The sequence below is a fragment of the Macaca mulatta genome, chromosome 14 (assembly GCF_049350105.2).
Source record: "Macaca mulatta isolate MMU2019108-1 chromosome 14, T2T-MMU8v2.0, whole genome shotgun sequence".
Classification (NCBI taxonomy): Eukaryota; Metazoa; Chordata; class Mammalia; order Primates; family Cercopithecidae; genus Macaca; species Macaca mulatta.
The window spans coordinates 90,355,971-90,376,771 of NC_133419.1; the positions used below are offsets into that span (position 1 = coordinate 90,355,971).

At 37.1% G+C, this 20,801-nt stretch overlaps 1 long non-coding RNA gene across 1 annotated transcript; it reads left to right on the forward strand.

Moving 5' to 3' along the window:
• Nucleotides 1–500: 500 nt before the first annotated feature.
• On the forward strand, nucleotides 501–17,029 carry LOC144334592 (uncharacterized). The gene is made up of 2 exons (XR_013404553.1): nucleotides 501–597; nucleotides 12,511–17,029. It is a non-coding gene; the product is annotated as an uncharacterized LOC144334592 (long non-coding RNA).
• The last annotated feature ends 3,772 nt before the right edge of the window (nucleotides 17,030–20,801 follow it).

The following is a 20,801-nucleotide window of genomic DNA, read 5'->3' on the forward strand; positions in this document are numbered from 1 at the left end:
ATCTAATCCCAGTCTGGGTCTTAGCTATTGTGTCTTTAGGCTATTAAAGCCACTTTCATAGCATATTTTCTTTCATCTGGAGTTCATTTTTTTTCTAATAACTTAGAGTTTAGCTTTATTTAGGGAGCTTAAACACTCCTTACGCCGAGTTCTATTAGGTTAACTTGGGTTGAGTATGGCCGCGGTGGCTAGCACGAAATTGACCAACCCTCGACATCAGTAGACCATAGTTAATCTTTTGTTTATTCCTAAAGATTTATCACTGCAGGGGCCTTTGAAAACAGTATGCTGAGAATAGATAGGGCTCAAGGACAGTATCTCCAACTGAACTTTTAATGAACTCCCGTAGGCGCCAAGAAGGCGGGTAGATAAGAAAGAATATAGAAACAAGGTACTGAGTAGAAGGTTACATGTGGGAGAAGAAAGTTTGTTTTGCATTGCATTAGTTCTGCTGACCTGAGGTTTATGGAGTATAAATAAAGTGAGGCGGAGGCTCACATGTTCTCTGTGTGTCTTTGTCTTTGTGTGTGTTCCTTCATTCCCCACAACCCCTGGTGCGGCCCCCAACAAGTGGCGCAGCGAGCAGGGTCAGCACGGGTGAGTAGGGGAGAACAAGAAGGGGAACCCCCTAGGAGCGGGTAAGGCTCAGATATTGTTAAGGGGAACCTTCTTAAGCTTTCATTATGGGAATTCCATCTCTCTGGCCTCAGAATATTTATGGCTGTTTCAAGGACTGTTGCTGTCTATGGGAGTAGAAATGAAAGAAAAAGACTTTGAAGCAGTTGTTTGCCCATGTTGAATAACATTGTTACTGGTTTCAGTATCAGACTAAAGTGTAGCTGAATCGGAAAAAATGGTTACAGGTAGTAAAAGCTTTGCTTAGAGCTCTCCAGTTAGGGGATATTATGCCTCTAAAATTGTGGACCTTGTGTAACTCTATCACTCAGACATTAGAGTTACTTGAGACTGATTCGGAGTGTGGTAATGTAGCCACAGGAGGAAAGGTATCTGAGGATTTGGAAAAATAAAATAAAATAAAATAAATCTGAAATGGAACCCATTTGTGCCAGGGTAGCAAAAGGGGGAGAAGAGAAAAAGCCAGCTCTTCCTTCTTCTAAGGGAAATTCTGACATGCAGTGTATTATGGAAATGCTTCAACAAATATTACAGATACATTCTTCTAATTCACCTTTGTGAGCTTTCCCTGTTTCTTTTCCTTCTGCCCTGTTAAAAGAGAATTTTCCAGTGCCTCCAACCCCCGGGCTTCCTTATCTTTACCTTTGTTTGGCAAAGTTTTCTCAGTGCCTTGCCCACCATTGGGGGAGGGAGAAAAGGAAAAGATTAAAAAAAAAAAATTTAAGGAGCTGGATCTGTTTCCAATTATTTGTGCTTCTTTTGCTCCTACTGCTCAGTTTTCAAATGGTGGCAATAATGTCCAATTTAATGCCTTACAAATTAAATTTTTAAAAGAAATGAAAGCTGCCATTTCTAACTATGAACCCCTATCCTTGGTCTTCTTGATATTTTTTCATCAGAAAATTTGATAATTTCTATAGACTGGAAGACTTTGGGGAAGGCTTTTCTTGATCGTTCTCAGTGGTTACAATTGCACAGCTGGTAAATGAACAAGGCGCATGTACAGGCTAGAAAAAATGTTATGTGTGATCCCCTAGGAGCCACTGAGGAACAACTCACAGGCACGGGCCAATATGCTACTCTTAGTGCTCAGGCTGGTCTAGAAGATGTTGCCCTTACTCAAATCAAGACTTTGTTTTTAAGGGCCTAAAATAAGGTAGAGATAACAGGAAAATCTTCCCTTTCCTCTGTGAAGATTTTACAGGGCACAAATGAACAATATTCAGATTTCGTAGCCCGTCTTCAGGGTGCTGTCTTGAAAATTGTGGGTGCTGACCTTGCTTCAAAAATTTTGTTACAAATGTTGTCTTTTAAAAATGCTTATGCTGACTGTCAAAAATTGTTAAAATCGTTAAAGGCCAATGGGGCCAATTTAGATAAATATATTAAAACTTGTGTTAGGGTTGGAAGGGCTATTTATAATGCTCAATTATTTGCTGGAGCTTTGTCTAAAGCCTTAAAAGGAAATAACAAACAAAGTGTTTGCTTTCAGTGTGGTAAACCTAGACATTTCAAAAAAGAATGTCATAAAAATTGAACACTTTTATCCCTCAAGGCAGAAAGCTGCCTTCAGAGGTGTACAAATGTTGTGGTAAAGGTCGACATTGGACAAATAAATGTCGTTTCAAAACTGATAAAAGTGGAAATTTACTGTCTCCTCTCCTGGGAAATGGGAGCCGGGGCCCACAGGCTTGGGGCCCCAACAATTTATGTCACCAGGTCTGAAAGTGTAGTTGGTTTATCAGTCTTTACAAATGAGAAATATAAGAAAGGAAAAGAATGCACAAACGAACTAGGTTTCTTGTAATAAATCACTAAACTAGTCAAAGGACCAAAAAATACAAGATCAGCGTGACTCTGAAGGATGTGAGATTATGGTTCTGCACTTGTTACATTAAAGAGCTAAAATAAATAGACGTAATATTAACAATAATAACAGTAATAATAGCCATAGTATACTGAGTACTTACTATGTGCCTACTACTGTGAAAAAATCTTCACTTGCATTTAGTTCTTCCAACATCCCTTTAAGACTGACAAATTTTATAATTATTACCATTTTGTAGACAGGAAAACAGAGTTAAGACAGTTTTATAAATGTATCCAAGGTCATATAGCTATTATATTTTGAAAATAATGACTTTCTGTCCCCAGAGCTTACATGCTTAACCCTTTCCTCTAGACTGCTCTATAAAGTACAAAAATGGTAGTCACCCTCCTTGGAATAATCGGAGGAAAGAAAAATCAATAACTAAGTAAAAGTTGTATCTCAGCACCAGATCCAATCCCAATTTCAAGTAACCATTTAGCCTTGGATAGCATCACTGGGTTTTGAAAACCAAAATCCGTTGAGTATTTTGTGGTCCACCATCTTTTACAAAGCAGATACTCTATTGAATAGTAAGCTACGAACTGAATTTCTGTACCTGTAATCACCTTATTTGTTTACAAATATTTGTTATTGACTAAATCTGCATACAATACCCAGTGAGCAATGGCCTGCAACATCAAGGAATAAATTCAAGTCCTCCTTAAGGATCCCACACCTTACCCCAGTTTCTCAGCTTTATGTGGCAACTAAGCAGAGCGCCGCTGCTGACTTAGTTATTACTCAGCCTTATACTTTGGTAAATGGTTTGATTGAGATAATTTGATAGCACTTTAGTGAAGTTTGGGACTCGAGTTGGCTCCATGTGATCAGGTAGTGATGAAATCTTCCGGGTGTAAGTGGATGCTTTGATTTAAGCTACATTTTGTTTTGTCCAAGTGCAGCTTCCAGTATTCTTACCATGTTCTGACTTAGCTCCTCTATATGTGCATAGAGGAGTATATAAATTAGCTATTAGAGTGTGTGGCCCTTTGCCAAAAGGACATGATGTTACTAATAAAATTCTTATTATGGTTCAAGTCTCACAATTTATATGCCTAGAGGCAGGGGAACGTATTCTCAATAGGGAGGGTTTGGTAGCACAGAAAAAACTGTTTTTTGGGAAACTTTAGTTTCTAATCAAAACCCCTTATGTTCATTGCACGTTAATGAAATAGTTTTTAAAGGGTTAATTGATACGGTGGTGAATATGTCTATTATTTGTTTAAATTAGAGGCCTATACAATAGGAAAAAAGACAAGTTTCAGTTATATTCACTGGCTTGGGTGCTGCTTCTGTGGTTTATCAAGACGTAGAGCCTTTAACCTGTGTCGGTCCTAAAGGTCAACAAGGTCAAGTGTTTTTTTTTATTTTTATATTGTTCCTATCAATATTAATTTTTGGGAACAAGATCTTTCACAACAATTTGCTGCTTTTTTAAACATTCCTCATATTTCCTCAGCTGCCAAAAATATGATGTTCAAAATGGGCTACAATCCTTTAAACTCATAGCCACCACTCCTATTTAGGTGAAACAGTGACCATTATTTAAAGAAATACTTAGGACTCTAAAAGAGTAAGTCAAAAAACAAATGGCCGAGGGGAATATAAAGCCACGTATTTCTGCATGGAATTCCCGTCTTTGTCTTGTCTTAAAACTATAAATGTTTACATTAAACCTAGGGAAAGTTTACAGCCTGGTCTTCCTAATCCTGCCCTTATCCCACAAAGTTAAAAATTAATGGTCATAGATCTCAAAAATTGTTTTTTCTCTATTCAGTTACAACATCTTTTTTCTATTCTAGAAGGAGACAGTCACTTGGACAGCTCACGTCATTTAACTCCTTTGGCTTTACAGGAACTCCAGCTTATGGAAGAGCAACTTCAAAAGGCTCATTTATATTATATCCTTCCCGATGTTCCCCTTTCCCTTTGTTTATTTCATACTTTACATTCTCCTACAGGAATGATTCATCAGACCAATCGGCCGCTAGAATGGATCTTTTTGTCCAATAAAACATCTAAACGCTTGGCTACTTATATCGATTGTTTAGCTGAACTGATCATCAAAGGACGGCATCACTGTCGACAACTTTGGGGAGGAGATCCTTCCTTAATTATCTCTCAATTCACTCATAGTCAGACCATTTATCTTCTTGCAACTTCTGATTCTTGGCAAGAAGCTTCATCAATCTTGAGTTACAGTTTATCCTTATCCCTCGGTGCAACAGGGAGAATTGTTTGCTATTCTCATGGTCTTACTTGATTTCCCTACTACTGGTTGTAATATTGTTAGTGATTCTCAATATGCCGTTTATGTTACTTCTTATATTTCTCAGGCCACTTTACCTCTTTGTGCTATTTCTTCTCTTCAAAAACTCTTTTCCTTGTTATTTTCTACTTTGAGCCAACGTGGAGCTCCTTTATTCATCACTCATCTTCGTTCTCATTTTCAACTGCCTAGACCATTAGTTCATGGAAATACTCAGATTGATTCACTTCTAATTGGCCACTTGCAGGCTGCAGAACAAGAACATGCTCTACATCACACTAATAGTTCTGGCCTTCAACGACAGTTTCATTTAACTCGTAAACAAGCTCGTTCTCTTATTCGAGCTTGTCCTTTCTGTGCTCCTTTGAGCATTCCATCCTTCCATCCTGGAGTTAACCCGAGAGGTACTCAAGTTAATCAAATTTGGCAAATGGATGTTATACATATTCCTTCTTTTGGACGATTAAAGTATGTTCATCATACCATTGATACTTTTTCTCATTTTCAATGGGCCACTCCGTTGCCATCTGAGAAAGCTGATTCTGTTATTACACATCTCTTAGCTTGTCTTGCCATTATGGGCATTCCTTTTATACTTAAAACTGATAATGCCCCTGCTTATGTCTCTCATAAATTACAAGTTTTCTTACAGCAATACAATATTCAACATATCACCGGGATCCCGGGCAACAGTCAAGGTCAAGCCATCATTGAGCGTGCAAATTTAACTTTAAAAACTCAACTATTAAAACAAAAAGGGGGAAATGAGCCCCCCCCCAAAAAAAAACAGATTTTTTTGAAGGTTAACCTTTCTACCTTAATTTTTTTGATTTTGAAGGTTCTTTTTACCTTAATTATTTTTTGAATCAATGGAGACAATTGCAAGACTCCGCTGTCGTAACCCATTTTTCCTCACCTCCCTCGGTGATAGTCCCCGCTGACAATTTAAAGATTTGGTATCCTAATGAAGAAGGTAAGTATGTTCAAGGGCAAGTTCTAAAACAGGGACGGGGCTATGCTCTTGTCCTTACAGGGAGCGGACCTGAGTGGTTTCCTACAAGATGATTGAAACCCTGTTGAAAAGAAAACTGGATTCAGTATGCATTTCTTCCTTTGTTGGATGTGCCTCGGCGGGGGACTTATTTCCCTTAGTGAGGCTTTGTATGAATATTGCACTTATATTCCCTTTCCACCCTTGTATCAGGGAGTCACCTGGGGAGAGGCGGAAATTAAGGTTTTCACCAATGACACTACTTGAATGCCGTCCCCCTATATAGACAAGGACAATATAGAACGGGAAACGGAAATTATAAACAACACATACCAATTTGGAGTGGAAGAACTTCCAATATGCATGGGAAACAGTTCTCATTGTCTCCGAAAATCGTATGAAGCCTGGGTTGTTCGCTATAATCATAGTTATGTGGCTGCTAATACTGTTATTATAATCATACTATATATAGTAATGGAACTATTCCTAGTTCTTTACCTTTTTGTCCTATTCCAGAGGTTTCTCCTAATATTGAGGTGCTGGAGTGACAACTATGTCGGGGAAATAAAACCCGGATTTTATTAGAATACAATGGGATGCAAATAACTGATTGAAGTGTGCACGGTGATTTTCAAACAAAATTTAGTCACATATCTTTGAAATGGCACCGGGTAAATAAAAGTATTGCTGCTAACAATAATGAAACCTTGGTATGGTGTGAAGGAGGCCTAAGTACAGAGTCATCTTTGGAAGTTGTTAGCTGCAGGCGATGCCATTAGCACTTTTGTGGGGAATATGTCTCTTAATCTTTCTAACCCAACTAATTCCTCTCATATTCAGTTATATCGGAATACCTCTCGATATATTATTGCTTGTGTCCGTAAGCCCTACCTATTATTAGCAGGGAATTTGACATGGGATAATAATACGGGAATTGTTAATTGTACAAATACGTGTACATTTTTGTCTTGCCTCAATCATTCTTGGTGGCACAACTTTGCTGGGGATATTTATATCCTCAGGGCTCGTAAGGAAATTTGGCTACCTGTTAATCTTACGCGACCGTGGGGGGCATCACCTCTTGAAACTTATATTTGGACTTCTCTTCAGCGAACCCGCCGTGCCCTTGGACTTATAATTGCCTCGGTGATGAGTCTTGTTGACATTGCCTCCACTGCGGCTGTAGCAGGGCTCGCTCTTCATCAAAGCATACAAAATGCTGAATTTGTGCAGCAATGGCATGAACAATCTCACCGGTTATGGCTTCAACAACGAAACATTGATTCTCAACTTGCTGAAAGATTAGACAACATGGAGCAAGCATTGACATGGCTTGGAGATCAGCTCACTGTACTCAGTACTCAGGTAACATTACAATGTGATTGGAATTCCACTCAATTTTGTGTAACGCCTGTGCCTTTTAACATCTCTCAAAATTGGACTGTAATCCGAAAATTATTAATTGGCCATAAAAATATTAGTTTGGACATTCAAGAGCTCACTCAGAACATTTCCGAAGCATTTTGACAACAATTACATGTGCTGTCTGGAACTGTAACCTTGCAGGAGCTGGGGCAGTGCCTTGCTGCCTTTAACCCATGGACTCAGATAAAAACATGGATTTCTACAATCTCTGGAAGTATATTGCTTTGGGCACTTGGTTTGGGTCTACTTCTTTTGGTGATTCGATGCTCCCTCCGTCCCCATCAAAAACAAAAGAAAACACAGGAACAAATATGGGCTACCTTTTTAGGATTGAGGCAAAACAAAATTAAAAGGGGGGAAATGCAGGGGCCTTTGAAAACAGTATGCTGAGAATAGATAGGGCTCAAGGACAGTATCTCCAACTGAACTTTTAATGAACTCCCGTAGGCGCCAAGAAGGCGGGTAGATAAGAAAGAATATAGAAACAAGGTACTGAGTAGAAGGTTACATGTGGGAAAAGAAAGTTTGTTTTGCATTGCATTCTTTCTGCTGATGTGAGGTTTATGGAGTATAAATAAAGTGAGGCGGAGGCTCTGAGCGCGGCCGCCATGTTCTCTGTGTGTCTTTGTCTTTGTGTGTGTTCTTTCATTCTCCACCACCCCCGGTGCGGCCCCCAACATATCACTGCTCTTTCCCATGGGGGTGTGATTGAGCAAACTGTTTTGAGTTGCCTTTTTGTGTGCTTGGTATCTGCTCCTTTTGATCTGGGGGATCTAGACGGCATTTCCACTGGGGTGGGGATGCTTACATGTGTAATCTTACTAAGAGTTAATAGAAAGGCCAGGACCAAACCTATTTGTTTATGGGGTTGTGGAGACCCATCTAGACATTTTCAGTGTACTGCTTTTAATAATTAAGCAACATTAACTGCAAAAATAATTACGTGTAAGATTAAAATGTGAAGGGAAAAAGTAATTATGAATCGCAATTTTCAGTTCTGAAAATTTAGAGTCTTTAAAGTGGAATTGACAGAGGCTTGACTGAGAGAATATTTATAATTAGGGTATAACTGATTTAGGGTATAATATGCGGGGTATCACTTTCAGAGGGGTATGCTCTACGTCCTATACTAGTATTAGGGTGAAACTTTAGTTATTATATTTATTATACGAAATGGAACCTTAATTTAGTAGGAGGGTCTTAAGAGTTTTTTAGGAAAATTACATCAATTGAAGGGTAGCTGTTGGGATATTGATGGTTAAAATACAGTTTTTGGACTCTGACTGGGTTGCATTTAGTTTCTTGTTTTTGGGGTTTGGCAAGGGCACATTGACCTGGGTTGGTGATAAGTTCAGAGATGAGGGGATGAAGGGTTTGCCGATTTAATCGGAAGTAGTTCTTGGAAGTGAGTGGATGTGCGTGGGCGTATGCACCTATTGATTGATTATTATGTCCATCAAGCATGAATTAATAATCACCTCATGGTTGGAATGCCAGTTCAGAATATTCAATATAAGCTCAGCTTCTACAATTGATTTGGCAGAAATAAAATCCAAGTTCATCTACAGCTTATTTAGAGGGGACCAGGTCTTCTGCTATGGTGAGTGATAGCACCCCCAAAGTTAAAAATACCAAACGCATGGCAGTGCTCCCATGACTGGTTAATAGGGTGATAGTCATTAGTCCATAGAGATGTCTTACGTAAGGGAAAAGTGTGGGCGATCTTAATTTTATGGCCCTGAGGTAAGAACCAGATGGCAGGTATAGTTTCAATGTAGTCTCCCCCAAGTGTAATGGACCCAGAGCGAGGAGGGTAGTACTCATGAGCAGGATGGTGATTTCTCGGAGGTTGTAGGTTAAGAGAGCAAAGTTTGGTGGGGGATATCCATATTGATGAGAAATTTCTTGACTGGGACGTGCTGTGGCCAATGAATGAATATATGTACTATGTAATATTAAGGATTGACAGTACTAATTGGGTTAAATTTGTATTGTACTGTTAATATTAGTAGGTTGATGGAGGGATTTCTAATACATGCTTATATGCATGTGGGTAAGCTTTTAATGCACTTTCATGCAGGAATGGCCTCAGTATCCTGACCGTGCAAAGGTAGCATAATCCCTTGTTCCCCAAATTGGGACTTGTATGAATGGCCACGTGAGGGTTCAGCTATCTCTTACTTTTCATCAGTGAAATTGACCTATCTGGGAAGAAGCGGATGTAGATAAATAAAACGAGAAGACCTTATGGAGCTTCATTTTATTAATGCAAATAAAAACTCAAAAAGCCTACAGGCCCTAGCCAGTATCCCTGCATTAAAAATTTTGGTTGGGGTGACCTCAGAGCATGACTCAACCTAACTAAGACAGCACTATTCTAAGTGTATCAATATATATCGATCCAGTAGTTTGATCAATGGAATAATTTACCCTAGGGATAACAGTGCAATCCTATTCTAGATTTCCATAACAACAATAGAGTTTATGACCTTGATGTTTGATCAGGACATACTAATCATGCAGCTGCTGCTATTAAGAGTTCATTTGTTCAACGATTAAAGTCTTAGGTGATCTGAGTTCAGATCAGAGCAATCCAAGTCTGTTTCTGTCTATTTAAGATTTCTCCCAGAATGAAAGGACAAGAGAAATAGGGTCCACTCATAAAGTGCCCTTTCCTCATAAATGACGTTATCTCAATTTAACAAATCATGATATACCTTACCCAAGAACAGGGTTTGTAAAGATGACAGAGCCTGGCAATTGCATAAAACTTAAAACTTTATAATCAGAAGTTCAACTCCTCTTCTTAACAATATGCCCATAATTAATCTTCTCCTACTTATTTTTCCCACTCTAATCGCCATAGCATTCCTTACACTCATTGAGCGAAAACTCAGGCTACATACAACTATGCAAAGGGCCTAACATTGTAAGCCCTAATGGACTGCTTCAACCATTCGCTGATGCAATAAAACTTTTCACCAAAGAACCCCTATGGCCCTCAATATCTACTATTACCCTTTGTATTATTGCTCCAAATCTGGCCTTTTCTCTCTCTCTCCTATTGTGAACTCCCCTCCCTATAGGAGGTCCTCTAATTAATTTGAATATAGGCCTCCTATTTTTACTAACCATATCAAGCCTAGCCATCAACTCTATTCTATGATCAGGATAAGCATTCAAATCCAAAGTATGCACTAATTGGCACATTACAAGTTGTAGGCCAAACAAGTTCACAGGAAGTAACCCTAGCCATTATCCTGCTATCAATTCTACTGATAAGAGGCTCATTTAACTTATATGCACTCATCACAATGCAAGAATTCCTTTGACTGCTCCTACTATCATGGTCCCTTGCCATGATATGACTTGTCTCCACACTAGCAGAAACTAATCGAGTCCCTACATTATATATATTTTATAATATTTATATATTTATATTTTATATAATCTATATTTTATATATTATATATAAAATTATATATTAATTTTACACCCTGTGTAGAGAGAATTTTGTTTCTATGTCTATCCATAATAAAATACTATGTCTGTCCATAATAAAAATACTAGTGAAAAGTAGGAATTATAATCACATAAGAGATAAAGGAAAATCTGTTAGTATCAATATATTAATATATATAGATGGTGTTTGTTTTTAAAGGGTTTAGTAAAAGGCATTCTAGTTTTCTAAGCTATTTCCACTTTACAATATATTTATTTTTCTCTCTTTCATGATTGGAAAGTGTGCAACAGTATGCGTCCCTATGCAATCATCCTTGATTACATCTAAGGGAGTTTCTGCAGTAATAGCATTACAGAGTTAATATATTCATCTAGGTATTACAGGGTAACCAAACAACATTCCAAATTCTTTCACCAGCAAAGCCCAGTGTAATCCTAATCCAGGTAGCCACTCGAATTTATGCAATTAACTCAGATACATAAATATAGACATATATTACATATGTATATGTCCGCATGTGTGGATGCACTTACATGATTATAAATACCATCGAATTTTTCTCTCAAACAGTATTTTTGTGGAGAATGATGTATATTCACTAGTTCATCAAAAATATGTTTAAAATTCTTAGATGATTACATTTGTTACAGTGACTAGCTGGATTAGAAATAGATTGGGTTAAAAATGATGAAAGAATTGGGGAGAGGGGGCAGAGTGTTGGCTGTTAATTAACACATGGATCAAAGGAGAGCACTGATGTGTTTAGAAGCCACAACATTGACAGAGTAAAAGATAGACCTAAGAATCCAACTGTAAATCTCTTTACTGTGGTATTTTCTGCATTTCTGCTCCATAACACACATCTTAACCACTTTGTCTTGGTATCTGCAGCATTCTATTTTAGTCTAAATAGCATTTTCTCTCAAATTCATTGTTTCTCTCACCTTCATCTTCCTTCCCTTCTTCCGTCCAGCTGTATTTTTTCACTAGAGAACACTAGATATGTTTATGTAAAAAAGGCCAGAAACAGAGGCTCACGTCTGTAATCCCAGCACTTTGGGAGGCCAAGGCAGGCAGACCACCTGAGGTCAGGAGTTTGAGACCAGCCTGGCCAACATGGTGAAATCCCGTCTCTACTAAAAGTACAAAAATGCATTGGCAGTACACGCCTACAATCCCAGCTACTCAGGAGCCTGAGGCAGAAGAATTGCTTGAAACCGGTAGGCAGAGGTTGCAGTGAGCAGAGATCGTGCCACTGCACTTCAGATTGGGCGACAGACACCCACTAATAGGAAATTTTGAGAAAAAATGATTATATATACGTAGACAAACAATTATATGTTTACCAAGCAATGTGAAATGTAATGTATATCTAATATTTAGAATATATGATCAATATTCCCATAATCATGTCTGATGTACCATCCTCCACATTTGAAAATAGGTAATTCCCAAGTTTCAATGACAAGCTGTTGTCATAAATGAGCTATCATTATTAAAATCTAAAATTGGACAGAATTAATACATGATATTATCAAATATTCTGACAGTGTAAACTAGGTACCATCAGTTACCATTTGAAATGTTGGTATAAATTTCATGGAGAATGTTATTGGGAAACTGCATTAAAATCCTTACACATAAGTTTGCCTCTGAGCCAGCAATACTAGTATTAGGAAAGAGTTCTAAAATCTTCACTGGACAACAGCAGGCAAATATAAATTCTAGCCTCAAGTATTTCTATCTATGCTTCAAATAATACACATGCAGCAGATAAAAAACCTTCTTTCCTATTTCTTTGTTTCACAATGATTGAATCTTGTAACTTCAGGATTTTAATACATTGTATTTCTCAGTGTTTTGGCAGGTGACCTGCGTTGAGAGCCCTCAGCTCTTCTCTCCATCTTCCTTCCTGTGGCTCTACTTTCTGCTCCCAGCATCCCAAACATCAGTCAGCAAAGCTACGTGACTTGTGCTTCTAACAAAAAGAAGAAAACAAGAAGAGAGGAGGAAGAGCAGGAGTGGGAGGAATTTTTTGAAAACTTATGAATTTACTGCAATGCTGCAGTTTGAAGTTTACAGAATAGTGCAAAAGATATAAATGTAAATAAACATATTTACAATGATAAAATATTGGATTTAGCACCAGCATCTACAGGTTACCCCTTCGGTCAAACATAGGAAATATCTCATGAAAGTAGAAATTAGCGTAAGTGAAACAATTCATCAAAATAAATTCAGGATTATGAATACTTATATTCAGCTATTTATTCCTTATACCTGTCATATTCTACTTGGAGGTGGTGGGACATAAACACTGTGTGTCCCCTTCTGATATACAGAATAACAGGATTTAGCTTAAACTGATATTTTCATAATTTTATCAACAGACTTCAATCGTATTTTTTAATACACGCACTATAAAGCTATGTAATCCAGCTTAAATATCCATTGTCCACAATGTTGGGAACAGAAGAGTTTCAGTTTTTGGATATATTTGGATTGTGGAATATTTGCATATACATAATAACATATCCTGGGAATTGACCCAGGTCTAAACACAAAATTCATTTATGTTTCATATAGACTTACGCAGATAGCCTGACAATAATTTTAGACAATATTTGAAATAATTGTGTTCACAAAACAACATTTGTGTGCACATATCATTTTATAACCCTTTATGAGTGTGCCTGCCTGGGGAAATCTAGGTGGACACAGAAAGATACATTGCAGCTTAAGAGCTTGGAAGATTCTTTCGTCTATTAGGGATATGTTTCTGACTGCCATCTTTCACATGAAGCCATGCGTGGAATATTTCACCTTTTGTGACATGTCAGAGCTCAGAAAGTTTTGGATTCTAGAGTACTTTGGATTTGAGATTTTTTGATTAGTGGTGCTTACCCTGTATACTATTTCATCTGCATCTTCTTCATGTAGGAATAAAAATTGCATTTTTTAACTTATATTACAGAACGCCGACTTATGCATATTAGATTTCTTCATATTTTGATGGAACGAAGATTCTCAGGTTATATGAATGCCTTGCAATAATTTGTATAATCTGTCCATTTGATTTAGGGCTAATTTGTCCTTTATGAAAAGATCTGCGTAAGTTTGGTTTTGCAGAAGCTAAGATTTTTGGTAGCTGTCGAAGAAATTTAAGGTGAATGAGTTTTAGTTATTCTCCGCATCCCTTGTTTAAACTCAATGCTACCTTATAACAAACACAAGTCCTAAACTAAATCTGGCTACATGAACCACATTTTATTAACTAAACATTTACTCATGTTTATAAGAAACAAACTCATCCAAACTGTTTTGTAGGTTTCAGAATGTTCCATTCCATGAACTTCTAAGTTTTTCAAACATAACCTTGCCAAGATTACTGAGGCAGAATTCTACTTACTTTATAGTCAACATCAGGCATCCAGAGTCCTTCTTGGTTCATGATTTGCACAAGAACAATTAAAAATTTAGCTAGAGCATTATCTGTAAGGGTGAAAATTACAGGGCCCACAGGATTCTTAATTCTTCCAAAGATAAAAGGTATCTCTAAAATACTTTAGCTTAGAAACATATTTAATTTTACCACTCAGAACCCATTTTAACATTCCTCATGCCAGATAAGAGACCTGTAATTTAAGTCCGTTACGGACATTCACCCATACTACTTATGGTGCTGGATGTTGTATGAATTATGAGATGCACTGGTAATAGTTGCCTGTCAGGCTGGAGTTTCCCGACTTCTATGCGATCTTACCATTTCTGTGCTTCAGACTGTAATCAAAATTCTAGCAGTGTGTATGCTATATTTTAACCTAAATAACAAATACAACAAATGGTTTCACACTGTATATCCTGAAGTATTTTAACATCTGTGAAAAATATTGTAGATGTCAGCAAATATTAGAACAATGTCTGATACAAAGAGGGGGCTCAATGAATGCTAATTCCATGTTATTAATTCATTAATTAAGGAACTTATCGTTGTGTAACTACATCCAAATAGAGTAATATGACGACAAGCTTAGATGCAGAGTTAAGAATATTGAGCAAGAATGGATTAAGAGGTTGTGAGGTGTAGGTCACAGAGAAACTTAATTTCTATAATTTACTGAGTCATGTTTGAAAGGACTTGTATGCCAACTAGGCACACAATTTTTTGTATTTTTAGTAGAGTGGGGTTTCACCACATTGGCCAGGCTAGTCTTGAACTCCTGACCTCAGATGATCCCCCTGCCCCGGACCTCCCAAATTGCTGGGATTACAGGTGTGAGCCAGCCCACCTAGCCCTTTTTCCCTATTCCTAAATGTTTTCTCATAATTTGTTCCTTACATACTTCTTTGCTGGAATACTCAGACCCTTCTTTGCCACTCATAAACTAAAATGACGGTCCAATTCAAGTATCATAGGAATAGTTCAAGTAAATTTTTTTATAACTAGCCAAGAAAATAAATGGTTAACACACAGGGACTAGGGAAGCCCAGAGGAAATGCTGCTGGATCCATTATGGACCCCAGACAGTGCATGGGTTATACTTAAAAGACACTCTATTGACCCCAGATGGGGAGAGCATTTCAGGCAGAGACTCACAGGTGCAACTGATGAGAGAGGATAGAACATGAAGTGCATTAGAGGAATTGCCAGAAATTGGGTAAAATTGGATCAAAGGAATGTGACCTTGTGATCTCCCCCATGGGACTGAAGAATGTTAGAGTGGTTGTCGGAAAGACGCTGTTCTGAAGGCAGAAAGACATTTAGGCACCTATTGTAGAAATCCAGATAAGAACGTAGAAAATAAAAATAAAGCAATAGTCAAAAATAATTTCACGAAATATTTGTAAATCAAGAAAAACCTGATTTTGGAAATATTTTCTTGTAGACAAGAATAAATAATTATCTAAGGCAATCCTTTATACTGTGACTTAAATCCCAGGAAGATGACCATGTTCCTCAGGTTTTGAGATATGGAATAAATGATGAGATAAAACAGAACATGTTGAATGTAAATGATTATGGAATATACAGCTGACGATGATGTGATATGATACATTATCTACATGATGCATTGGAATGAGGTGAATGATGTAGGCACTGACATGAGCTTTAGGCTATTATTGACCTTCTGTTTTCCTGAATCTGTGTTACTGTCCTTACTTGCACTAAATGGTTTAGCATTACTTGTTTTGGGGGCTCTTTTGCTAAAATCTTCATATAGGTTCAAGGCTTTCTGAGGAAACATGTTGCCATCAGTTGGAACACGTTTCTTGTTCATGCCTTCTACACACACATTTAATGACCATTTTTTTAAAATCTTAAATAAGCACTTATTACACACTGCGGCTGTAACTTCTGCAGTTTGAAATGCAATAGCAAAACTAGTATAGATTTGTTTTTCCTTCTTCACAATTTAATGAGTAAAAGATTCAACCCACGACCTCAGCATATATATTTTTCATTTCTTTTTCAGTAGAAAACTTTTACCTTCTCACTTAAAAGAAGCACTTTATTATGACTTCTCTTTAGCATATTTGAATCACCAGCATCACTACTCATGTGCCTGGGGACGCTATACAATAAGAAATGAATTATTTCAACACAAGCACTACCATACCATGGCAGTTGAAAAAAGTGATAACTGAGAGGTTACGGATGATTGTGGTGGTGTAAATCATGTCCTAGGTGGGACAAAGCAGGAATGAAAAAGATTTCTTCATGCTATTCAGAATAGCAGGGAACTTAAAACTTAGAAGCTGTTTATTTGTGGATTTTTTTTAATTTAATATTTTTTGGCCAAGTTTTGATCCCTGGTAACTCAAACCTCAGAATGAAAAACTGTGGATAAGGGGGACTACTCTACCTAACCATAGACACATTTTCTCCATGATTTTCATGTGGTTAAACATAAAATAAGCTGATAAAATACACAAGTAAAATAGAAAATAGATTTCTACAATTGATGTTTTATAAATGTTTTTGAAATTAGAAGAAAAAACTTTTTAATGTAAAATTAGCTTTAGGAAAAAGCTTGTTGAAAGTGTGGATTCTAATATATTCTTGTTTTTGAAATGAATATTAATTAAAGCATAATTAGAATTTTTCTTAAATAAACAAGAAGGTACAGAATCAAAAATTCTTTGATGATGCAAAAAAGATGTTTTACGTATTTTTACTGACTCTCAAGTCTTGCAGGTTGTTTCAAGAGTGCACTGAGGGTACATGTACACTTTTCTTCTTTCAGGGCTATGATAATGTATCTTTTGTATATTAACTTCTCGTGGCTAAGAATGTTGAACGCATTTGGAAAACACTGTTGACAATTGTACCATTTACTTCCCTGCTCAACATTAAATTTGTAAATTAGCTTAAAAGATTTGATTCTTTTCATTTCAAATAACAGATATCATAAGTGATTTTTACTGGCAGGTGGTTTTAAGGAGTATAACTCAGGATAGATATTAAGATATACAAATTAAACAGGGGTTCTTTTTGTGATGTTTTACAAACATTTCAAATTAGTTAGGCACGTACTGTTTACTAAGCCTTATCCTCCTTGAGTAGAATGTACAAATGAAAACTGTAATTTTTGACTTCAAACACTCAGTCTAATGAGGAAGATTGACCAGTAAACGTCATCAGTAAGAGGCTGTATTATTTGATTTAAAAAAAAAGTGCTAGCACTAAAATTTGACAGATACATACAAAAACTCAGAATGTGCTATTACTGTAGTTTAAATGAATCCCCTAAAGTGTGAAAACATAATCTGCAGTGCAATTGCATTAAGGGGTGGGGCCTAATTAGAGGTGATTAGGTCATGAAGACTCTTCCTTCACGAACAAACTAATGTCATTAGTGAAAGGGAGTAGATTAGTTCATCTCAAGAGTGGTTTTATCGTAAAAGTGAGTTTCTCCTGTTTCTTTGTGTGTGTGTGTGTGTGTGTGTGCGTGTGTGTGTGTGTGTGTGTGAATCATGTTCTTGTGAGTTAGGTCTGACATAAACAGAATAATCAGTTTCCTTAAGCAAATTGGGAGCCATGCCTGGATTTAAGTTATATTTTAAAGAATCACTGCCACCTTTATACTTTACTTTTTGAAGTGAAACCACCTCGCTTGAATACACTATAGTCCTGGAATTTGATATTAAGAATCTGCAGTTAGATAACTTCTCAATGCTTTCAACAAATTTTGCCCGTATTAAAAGTATTGTGAAAACTGCCTTTCAAAACTTTTTGCCTGAAAATAATTTCACAATAAATTTCCCCGTATGCCTGAAAAAGGACCATTGGCTGTGGCTGCAAAGACTACTGCCACACAAAATGACAGCTTCAGGGCAGAACTCAGAAAGCACAAGGGAAGAAAGTGAGTACAGTCTGGCTCTGCATAATGACTTTTTGACCAATAGCAGAATGCATACAAGATGGAAATTCCATAAGTTATAACGAAACTGAATAAGTCCCATCTGATAGCGATGTTACAGCTGTCATAACATACACAATGCATTACTCATGGAAATGTATGATGAACAAAAGAAACAAACCAAACATATACCACGTGTTTCTAAAACGAATTATCTCTCCTCAAGAAGAACCTCAGGCAAGTTCTTCAGGAGATATTCCAAAAGAAGGCGTTGTTATCATGGGAGGTACAGTTCCATACATGTTATTGCCTCTGAAAACCTTCCAGTGGGCCAAGATGTGGAGGTGGAAGACAGTGAAGGTGCTGACTCTGACGCTGTGTAGGCCTTAGCTAATGTGCGTGCTTGTGTCCTAACATTTAACAAAATACTTTAAATAAAATGCTTATACAACCATAATATAAAGAAAATATTTGCAAAAATCTGTACAATGTGTTTTGTGTTTTAAGCTAAGCATATTACAAAAGAATAAAAAAGTTAAATTAAAAGTTTAAAAGGTAATAATTTACAGTAAACTAAGGTTAATTTAATATTGAATAAGGAACATTTAAAAAATAAATTTTAGTCTAGCTTAAGAGTACAGAGCAATGTTTATAAGCTAATGTCCTAGGCATTCACACTCACTCACTCACTAACCCAGAGCAACTTTCAGTCCTTCAAGCTTTATGCATGGCGAGTGCCCTATACAGGTGTATCACTTTTTATCTTTTATACCATATTTTACAGTATCTTTTCTATGTTTAGATCTGTTAAGATACACGAATACCATTGTGCTACAGTTGCCTGCAGTATTCAGTAGAGTGACATGCTGTATAGGTCTATAGCCTAGGAGCAGTAGGCTGCACCATATGGTCTAGGTGTGTAGTACGCTATACCGTCTAGGCTTGCTTTAGCACAGTGATGAAATTGCCTTATGACGCATTTCTCAGAATGTATTCCCGTGGTTAAGTGAGTAATGACAGTACTTACAAGGTGCTTTCACATGGACCTTATGTTACTTCTTGAGTACTGTGCCCAGGAAGTGATGTGTGTACATCTGCAGTCCCTCAGACTTGAGGTTCCCAGATCCCAGAAGCAGTTCCCCCAAAAATTCCAGCAACAGGTACATCCTTCATTTTTATTTTGAAAGAAAATGTAATGCTCTCAGAATTGTGAACTTTACCATTTTGGTGCAGAAAAAAACTTGAGTAACAGAATCAGTGATGAGACTAGCTGTGAAAACAGAGAAGCTTTTTCAAGAAGTGTACTGTGAGCTATTAACCCATGAAAAGGACAAAGAATAATATCCCAGGTAAAAAAAAAAATAAAACGAACACAAAATTGTTTTACAAAGATCTACCTGAATACTAAAATTTGGTAGAAACCATTGCTGTTATTTAGGAAGAAATACAGGGGAAAGAGAGGAAGGGAAAGATGGGGCTGGGAGACAGGAGTAGGGAGACAGAGAGAGAGAACACAATCAGTAGACTTAAAAACTACAGATACCAAGACAATATGATTGAGTGTTTGGTATGAAGCAGAAGCGGCAGAGAAAACCACAGTAAGGCGTTATTTACGATGGAATTTTTAGGCCTGGCTTTTATTCTGTCAAGGTTGTAATGTTTTCCCTGGATCCATGCGCTAAATAACAGTCAACACCCACAAATTCTTTCATCATTAATGTTCAATCTAATCCTAATCCGGATATTCAATCTAATAAAAGCACGTACCACCAAATAACTTGGGGGGAAATCTGAATAAAGTCTGGAGTTCAGCTCGTCGTAACGTATCAATATTGATTTCCTAGATTTAACAAATGTACAATGAAAATGTAAGATGATTATTTTAGAGTGAAAATTAACCAGGTATGGGAATATGTAAGTCTCTATCATCTTCCCAACTTCTTATAAATCTAAAAATTTATGAAATAAAATCTGAAAGATTACGATGAAGGAAAACATCCATCTGTACTCCACAGCATATTTATATAATAAAAAAGGCAAGTTGTAGAAAGATTCATATACATCAAACCCTCAAATAACCTCATTTCATTGTAAGTAATTTTGTTATAAAATTGATGAGAAAAAAAATCAATTACCAGCCATGGCCACTGTCCTTGTACAGTTTGTATGGTCACTCCGTGTCTGCGTATATACAATTACTGTGTATGTACAAATACTATATTTTATAAATATATGCCTAATATACCCATATACCCCACACCCATACACAAGGCTTTGAGAAAGGCACTTTGCTCTGGGAATGAGGCTTATGAGCAGTGAGTTTGGGAGTCAAATCCAGGCAATTTAGCTTCAAGACATCGCTCTTAACCATGATACCACATTACTCTCGCCTGACTTTTTCACAGTGGAAAATACACAGTGGAAACCTCATGCCAATTCCAGGAAATATAAGGACTCAAGAATTATTTTGACATGTGCAGGAAATGTTGCTTCTTGTCTTCTTTATCAGTATCCCTTGTTCTCTACAACTTTGCTTTTCCTCACCAAACTTTACTTTTCTGACACATTTATGGGTGCATTCCGGTAAAGAAAGAGAGTTTTACTTTGTGTCAGACACTGATAGAAACTCTCCTTCTCCATATATGCCTGAACTTGACTGTCCTCTTTCTGTTGCCATTAGTTAACCCCGAATACCTTTTACCCTTTTAGATTCATAAGGGTGTGACTGAGCAGTTTCAAAGGCATCAACTTTTGCTTTCTCCTCCTCCCTTAGAGTCCTGCATCTG